An 8,710-nucleotide genomic window follows, 5' to 3' on the forward strand; every position below is an offset into this window, starting at 1 on the left:
ACAGAGGGTGGTGGGGTCGAGAACTCATTGCCTGAAAGGATGGGAGAGGGACAAGCCTCACCACATTTAAAAATTAGATGGATATGCAGTTGACGCATTGTAATCTTCTGGGCTACGGAACAAGAATTGGAAAGTGGGATTCGGCTGGATAGCTATTTTCAGTCGGGGCGCACATGGTGGGCTGAAATGGCCTCCGTCCGTGGTGTAAATTTCTATGAGTCTCTGACAGCACATCATTTTAAAATAGACACAGAATGATCCAGAACTGACGGCACATCCCGTTTAAACAGACACAGAATGATCAAGTTGCGATGAAAGTTCATCGACCTGAAACTTGAAAATTGATTCGCTCTCCGCAGATTATTCCTGGTCTACTTAAGTGTTTTCAGATTTTTCTGTTTTTAGTTACAATTTCGGTATCAACACTATTTTACTTTTGTATTCGCTTAGCTCATGGCGGCTCTGTGGCGCAATGGATAGCGCATTGGACTTCTAGTGAAGAGTTTAGTAAGGTATTCAAAGGTTGTGGGTTCGAGTCCCACCAGAGTCGGATTTTGCATCAGGCTTTCCTGTTTACTGGGCCGCACAATGCATTTTGCAGCATATCAACAATTCAGAGAGGGAAACTGCTGCCCGAGCACTTCTTCTTCCAAAAGTGGCTGCAATCCCACCCTGTTTTCCTCTGAGTTCTCTTAGCGCCCTGAATCGATTACACAGAAGCAGGAGCAGGCAATCGTGATTGCAAAACATGGACAGCAGGAGTCCATGAATCCCCAAGCTAGTTGTAATGCACAGGAGGAAGGCATTTAGCTCCGGGAGACTGATATACAGTGACAGAAGGAGGAAAGTAACTATTCGGCATTGATCCAGAGGAGAGGCAGAAGTCATCCAGCTCCTTGAGCCTGTTGTACAAGAACATTCGAAGCACATTTACCCCTCGAAATTTGGCATAGAAAGAGTACGAGGGATTTCAGACGCCCGAACCTGTTATACTGGAACAGGAGGATTCATCAAGCACATTACACAGGCGGGGGCCAATCATAAAAGCATGATGTTTATTTTAATGAAAGAGTAATCCAGAGAGAGGAATTCACCGCCCAACACGAAAGCAATTAAATTTAAATTCAATTATATAAAGCTAGAAATTTTAAAATTATCAGTAATGGTGACCATTTTCGGAACACACCCATATGGTTTACTAGTCTGCTTTAGGGTTGGAAAGCTGCTTTCTTTACCGGTGCAGGTCTATATGCGACTGCAGAACCACAGCAACGTAGTTGACACTTAACTGCCCTCGGAAATGGCCCCGTGAGTTACTAACTTGCATGTGGTGGCTCACCACGATCTTCACAAGGGCAACTAGAGATGAACAACAGATGCTGCCCTCATTAACGTTGCCCATATGCATGAATTTATAAAATAAACATTAGAACCTCTAGTTTGTTAGACAGGAGAAAAAAATGCCTCAAGCTAGGTCAGTGAATGTGGAGTCATTAGACAACAAGATGAATGGATAAATAACTGGCTTCAAGACAGAAAGCCGAGAGTAGTGGTAAAAAATAGCTTTGCATGTGGCAGATGTTGCGTAGTGGTGTTCCACAAGATCGGTGCTGGAATAACTCTTGTTCACATTTTCTACTAAAGATTTAAACCTGCAAATCAAAAACAACAATTTCAAAATGTTGCAGTTGACACCAAATCAGCAGGATGCTCAATTCTGAGAAGGACTGGAACAAACTAAAAGAGGACATATACAAGCTTCCAGAATGGGCATACAATTGGCAAATGAATTTCAAACCATATAAATGTGAGGTAACACAGTTTGGTAGGAGGAATTGCGAAGAATTGGAGTGTGCCAGTCTGGGGGGCAGAAAGGAAAAAAGCAATTTCGGAGTATAAATGCACAAAACTCTAAAAGTTACAACACATGTTATCAACCCAATAAAAAAGCAAACCAAGCAGGAGGATTTATTTCTTGATGTATTGTATTGAAATGCAGCAAAGTTATGCTAAACTAGTATTTAACCTTGGTTAAACAAAACTTAGGGTACTGCTAACAGTTCTGGTCGCCAGATTCTAAAAAGGAAATAGAGTCATTGCAGAGTTTGCAGGGCAGAGTTAGCACGATGGTACCAGAACAGACGGCGTATTTATATCAGGAAAGAATGAACAGACTAGTCTTTTTTCTCTTGAAAAAGGAAGGCTGTGGGATCAGCCTCTTTAAAAGATACTGGGAGAGTGAGGGATGTGCTGGGCCATAATGTTACATATTGTGAGGAATAAAATTCATCTGGTGCTGATGTCCGACAGTGCCTCATGGATACCCAGTTTTCAGCTGCAGGATCTGTTCTGAATCTATTCCATTTAGGACGGTGATAGTGCGAGAGTACACGTTGCAGAGTGTCCTCCGTGTGAAGACAGGACTTTGTATCCACAAGTACTGCGCTGTGTTCACTCCTACCAAGATTGCCATGGACAAATGTATCTGCGACAGACAGGTTAGTGAGGAGGACGTCAAGTCGATTTTTCACTATCGGAGTGGCAGTAGTGAGGGAACACTGCACTGTCGAAGTTGCTGTCTTTCGGATGAGATCTTAAACCCAGGCCCGATCTGGACCTAAAAATTCCCAGCCCACTATTCCGAAGAAAAGCAGGAGAGTTCACCCCAGTGTCCTGTGGCCAATATATATCACTCAACCAACATCTGTTCATTATGACGTCGTGCTTTCTTGCTAGTGTAAATCTGCTTTTATATTTCCTATATTAGAACAGTGGCCACACTTTAAAAGTACTTAACTGGCTGTGTAACGTTTTGGGAAGTCCTGATATGACAAGAGCTGTAGAAATGCTCGTTTTTTCTTATATAGCCGATACAAGTGCAAGTTAACATGACGGGTTAGCTTGGTTGATTTAAGTGTGGCCTTGATAACTACAAGGCCGCGTGTTTTAACCCTGTTGATGCCTTTAGTTGTTATTTTTGGGGACGGGGAAGGCGTTGTGAGTATCTTAGCTTTATTATTTTAGAGCAGCTGAAACATTTAGTAATGAAACTCACACAGTTACTGCAATAATGTGAAACAATGCTGCAAAATCGTGTTTCTGCCGAGAGCACATGGAACTGCGGAACTTTTCCAGCATTTAAAGGAAAATTCGATTATCTCCTTTATTTTGGGACTTTTCGTAATTCAATCAGTGAATGGCTCAATGCCGCTGTTTGGTTTGCAGTTCAAAGTATGGAACTGAAATATATACAATTCCCGTTTGTAAACGCTCATTCTGAGCATTATTCTGCTGCGAACAGCAGGGTCGCGTAACTTGATGAATAAAGCCTCTGATTTTGACAAGAAACCTGATGTTATCAGTAGAATGCAGGTTTCAGTCCTGTTGCGGTCGTTATTGTCAACTCATCAGCTGAAGATGATTTCCACCTCAACCTTGCAGGGCTCTTTTTCGAAAGGCATTATTAACATTTTGTTTATATTTCTCAATGATCTTTGCAACAATCACTAATTTTGAACATGTTCGGGATAAAATAATCAGTTTGCTTTAGAATCGCTGAGCGCAGGGATCGAACCTGCACGGCGAAATCACATTGGATTTTAAGTTTATTGCCGAAACCACTTAGTCATTTCAGCTATACATTATGCTTTAGTTAATTGTCTAGTGTTCGGTGCTAAATATCAGACAATTGGCCTGCATGCTTGTCCTGTTGCATGTCTCAGTCGATGTGAAATATTAAATTGTAGAATTATAGGATCTCACAGCACAAAAGGAAGCAATTAGCCCAGAACTTAAAAGATTTACTTATATGCACAGACTCAACTGACTGGGCAGCTTTCTCTGGAAAAGACCAGGCAGGTATCTTTACCTTTATGACGCGGTTTGATAGGGTCGACAAGGAGAAAATATTTGCTCCGATGCAGGATTTCAGAATAGAGATCATAAATATAAGATTGTCACCGATAAATTCAGTTGGCAATTTAAGAGTAATTTCTTAAAAAAAGTGGGGAGGATGTAGAAGATGACACCACGAGCAGGAATTGATGCGAATTGCACAGATGCATTAAAGGCGCAGCTACCTAAGCACATGAATGAGAAAGGAATAGAAGGATATGCTATAGGATGAGGTGAATGTGGCTAGTGTGGAGCATTAACTCCGGAAAAACCAGTTGGGGAAAATGTTCTATTTCTGTGATGCAATTTCGACATAAAATTATGCATCACACCTTTTAAACAACTACATCCACTTGTATTAATATAATACCTCTAATGTAGTGAAATGTCCCAAGGCACTTCACAAGAGTATTATGCAATACAAATTCGACACTGAGCCACATAATTAGAAATTAGTGCAGGTGACGAAAAGCTTGTTCAAAAAGTTAATGTTGATAATGAGGAAGAAAGCTGTAGACTTGCAGGAACATATCAATGAACTGATCAGGTGAGAAGAAGAGTGGCTCATGGACTTCAAACCGGAGGAGTATGAGCTAATGCATTTGGGGAGATCTAATAAGGCATGGGAGTACACATTAAATGGGAGGACGTTGGAGTGCATGTCTACTGATCTTTGACGGTAACCGGCCAGGGAAATAACATAAATAAGAAGCAAAACAGTATGCTTGCCTTTATTAGTCGAGACATAGAATACAAGATCGGGGAAGTTACACGTGAACTGTGTAAAGCACCAGTTAGGCCACAGCTAAAGTACTGCGTGCTTTTCTGAACACTGCATTACTGGAATGATCTGATTGCACTCGTGAGTTACAGTGTCGGTTTAAGAGAATGTTGCCTGGATTGAAGATGATAGTTGTGTGGATCGATTGGATCGGCTGGGGTTGTTTTCTTTGGAAAAGTGGAGGCTGAGGAGGGACCGTATTTAAGTTTATAAAATTATGAGTGGCCTAGATAGAGTGCATACGAAGGATTTATTTCCCTTTGCAGGGTTGGAACAAAACATGGGGCATAGACTCAACGTAATTTGTAGTATTGTAGAGGGGATTTGAGTGGAAATGTTTCCACCAGATGGTGGTGGGTATCTGGAACTCATTGCCAGAAAGGAATGATAGAGGCAGAAGCCGTCGCCACATTTAAAATTACTTGGATATACACGTGAAGTACAGTAACCGACAAAGTTACAGACCGAGAACTGAGCAGTGGGAATAGGCTAGCGAGCTCTTTATTGGACGTCACGGACAGGATGGGTTGATATGGCCTCCTTCCGTGCTGTAAATTACTATGCTCTATGAGAACACAATTGTCTCAAACAGACAGAGGTTGATACGCTACTGAAAGCACTTCTCTTTTAAACGAACACAGAATGTTTCTGCTCTGACTCCACATCTCTTTTAAACAGAAGTTGCGATGAAAGATCATTGACCTGAAACTTTAACTCTATTTATCTGTCCGCAGATTATGCCTGATCTGCTGAGTGCTTGCAGAGTTTTCTGTTTTTAATTCAGATTTCCGGCATCAATACTATGTTCCTTTTGTATTGATTGCTGCAACATTGGGCAGCTCTGTGGCGCAATTGATAGCGCATTGGACTTCTAATCAATGGCATATAAGGCACTCAAATTTGTTGTATTGAGTCCCACGAAAATAATTTATTCTATGAGTTCTCTTGGCACTTCGAGTATGTTATACAGAAGCAAGCAATCGAGCCTGTTCCACAGGACTTGGTGAAGTCCATTAATCTTTAATGCCGCTTACAAAGGACAGGAGGAAGGCAATCAGCTGCTTATGCCTGTTATATAAGAACAGTCGAAATCCATTGGGTCGCACGGAGCAGTTGCATAACAATAGTAAACCCTTCACCTGTGCATAAGGGCAAGAGGTGTCTATTAACCACTCGAGCTTGAAGCACAGGCCAGGCGGAAGCGGTTCAGCTGCATAGGCCTGTTCTACAAGAGGAGAAGAAGTCCATTTAAACAGTTGAATCTGTTGCATCGGAAAAGGAGGAATTATTCAGTCGCCAACCCCTCAAGTTAATTATACAACCCGAGGACAATCATAGCAGCATGATGGTTATGTCGCTGGACGAATAATGCACAGATGAAATCTCAGCCCACCTCGAGAGCAGGGGAATTTAAATAAAATTAAATAAATCGAGAATTTTAAAGCAAACCCATCTGGCTCATTAATCTCTATTCGGGAAGGAAAGCTGCAGTCCTGAAAAGTCTGGGCCCATATGTGACTCTTTAACCACAGCAATGTGGTTGACTCTTCACGGTCCTCTGCAATGGCTGCGCGAGCCAATCAATTGCAAAAGGTGGCTCACCACCACTTCACAACGGCAATTAGAGATCGGCAACAAATGGCGATGACCACATGCATGAATGAATAAAAGAAAATTTCGAAAGCAGCGAGTATGAGAAAAAGCTAGTTTTTCATAGCGGCAGAATGTGGGTATTTGTGCTCCACAAGAATCGAGTCTGCGACCACTGTTGTTCACCATTTATATGAACGATTTAGAACTAGGAATCAAAAACACAGTTTCTAAATTTGCGGATGACACCAAATTAGGGAGTGGGATAGTTAATACTGAGGACGACTGCAACAAATTTAAGAAGGACATTAATAATTTGCAGATGCGCATATAATTGGCAAATTAATTTCTAACTCTATAAATGTGCGGTATTACATTTTGGAAGGGGAATGGGGAGGTCACTTATTATTTGGCGGGGGGCGGGCGGCACAGTCTAGTTGCCGCAGAGGAACAAGGGGAATGCAAAGTACAATTACACAAAACTGTAAAAGTTACGACACAGGTTAGCAAGGCCATACAAAAGCAAAGCAACCTGTAGGATTTATTTCTTGACGTGTAAAATTGTAAAGTGACGACGTTATTCTAAAACTGTGTCGAACGTCAATTTGGCCACACGGAGAGGACTGTGTACTGTTCTGGTCGCCATATTATAAACACGGAATAGAGGCATTGCAGAGGATGCACAGAAGATTTACAAAGATAATACCAGAAGAGCCAGCGGATCAATATCAGAGTAAGATCAACAGGCTGGCTCAGTTTCCCTTGAACGGTGGTGACCTAATCGAGACATTTAACATTATGAAAGGAGTTGATGATGTCTACAATAGGAGTGTTCCACTTGTCTCTAAGAACATAACCAGAGGCCATCATTATAAGATTGTCACTATTAAATCAGATGGGGAATTGAGAAGAAACTCATAATCCCAAAGCAGGGTGACATTGTGGAACTCGCTACTACAGAGAGTGGTTGAAACGAATAGCATCATTGCATTTAAGGAGATGCAAGACGAGCATTTGCAGTAGAAGGGAATAGTGGGTTCGGCTGATAGATTTAGATGAGGAAAGACGAGAGGAGGCTCCAGTGCAGCATGCCGACTGGCTGAGTTGAACAGCCTCTGCATGTGCCGTTTCTGCGAAATAATCCAATGTAATCCTAAGTGAGCTTATCGCACATGAACTGGAAGAAGCAATACAGGACCTTAAATCTTTGACACAGGAGCAGGCTCTCATCTCCTCAAACATGTCGAATAGGAACAGGAGGCAGCCATTCAGCTTTTTAGGCATCTTACATAAGAACATGAGGCGGGTGTTTCAGCATCTTCCAGACAGTTTTTGGAATAGGGAAACGCTATTCAGCCCCTCGAAACTGTTGTATAGGAACAGGAGGAGGCCATTGAACCACATAGTTTGTTTCACTGGAAAAGCAGTAGGACATTCAAAATCCCGAGCCTGTTATATAGGAAAAGGAGAAGGATATACAGCACATAGAGGCAGGTTGCACAAGGAGTTCATTCAGCCACTCAAGCTTGTTGCATAGGCGCTGAAGGAGGCCATTCATCCCCTTGACAAAGTTACACAGTTCCGGGATGAAACTTAGTGCACGGCAGCACAGTGGTAATGTTACTGTATTTGTATTTCAGATATACAAGTACAAATCCAACCATGGCGGCTGGGGAATTTAATTCAGTTCATTAAACAAATCTGGAATTAAAAACTCGTTATCCTGCCTTTACTCATGCAACTTGATCAGCATAATGCTCTATTCCCTTCTCCCTCAAATCCTTAACTAACCCACACATTAAATATATCTACACTATTTGCTTCAACCACTCCCTGTGGTAACGAGTTCCACATTTTCACCATTATCTGCGTAAATAATTTGTATTTGACTTTGCGGTGACTATCTTATAGTAATGCCCTCTGGTTTTGTTCCAAAGCACAACTGGAAATATTCTCACTCTAATTGCTCAGTCCAAGTATTTGATAATTTTAAGAGCTTTATTCGGTCAACCTCAGCCTTCTCTTTTCAAGGTAAAATAAACCATGCACGTTCATCATTCCCTGTTCTGTATACCCTTGCCTTTATGGTATCTTCATCGTTAATCTTTTTTTCTGCCCTCTCCTGTGTCTCTTGTTGTGGATTCAAAATACCAGCGCGACCCAAGTCTACTAAAGTATAAAAATATGTTTAATTTCGAATACCTATACCTTGGCCAAGGGAGAACAGCAGTTTGAATTGAGTTCATGCAAACCATTAATGCCTCCTTGGCTTGTGGCGATCAGCTCTCGGTACTCAATGCAAAAAATGCAATTCACTAAGTCACCTGCTCCACTACACTGAGGAATTTTACACTTTGCAGCTATGAAACAGCAAGCCATGTTTCCTGTTATTCAACAACTAGACTAACCGCAAATCTGCATTTTATATCTATCTTTGTTAAGCTT

General features: G+C 41.6%; 1 non-coding gene across 1 annotated transcript; it reads left to right on the top strand.

Moving 5' to 3' along the window:
• Positions 1 to 458: 458 nt before the first annotated feature.
• On the top strand, positions 459 to 550 carry trnar-ucu (transfer RNA arginine (anticodon UCU)). The gene is given in 2 exon segments: positions 459 to 495; positions 515 to 550. It is a non-coding gene; the product is annotated as a tRNA-Arg (tRNA).
• The last annotated feature ends 8,160 nt before the right edge of the window (positions 551 to 8,710 follow it).

The sequence above is a fragment of the Pristiophorus japonicus genome, unplaced genomic scaffold (assembly GCF_044704955.1).
Source record: "Pristiophorus japonicus isolate sPriJap1 unplaced genomic scaffold, sPriJap1.hap1 HAP1_SCAFFOLD_42, whole genome shotgun sequence".
NCBI lineage: Eukaryota > Metazoa > Chordata > Chondrichthyes > Pristiophoridae > Pristiophorus > Pristiophorus japonicus.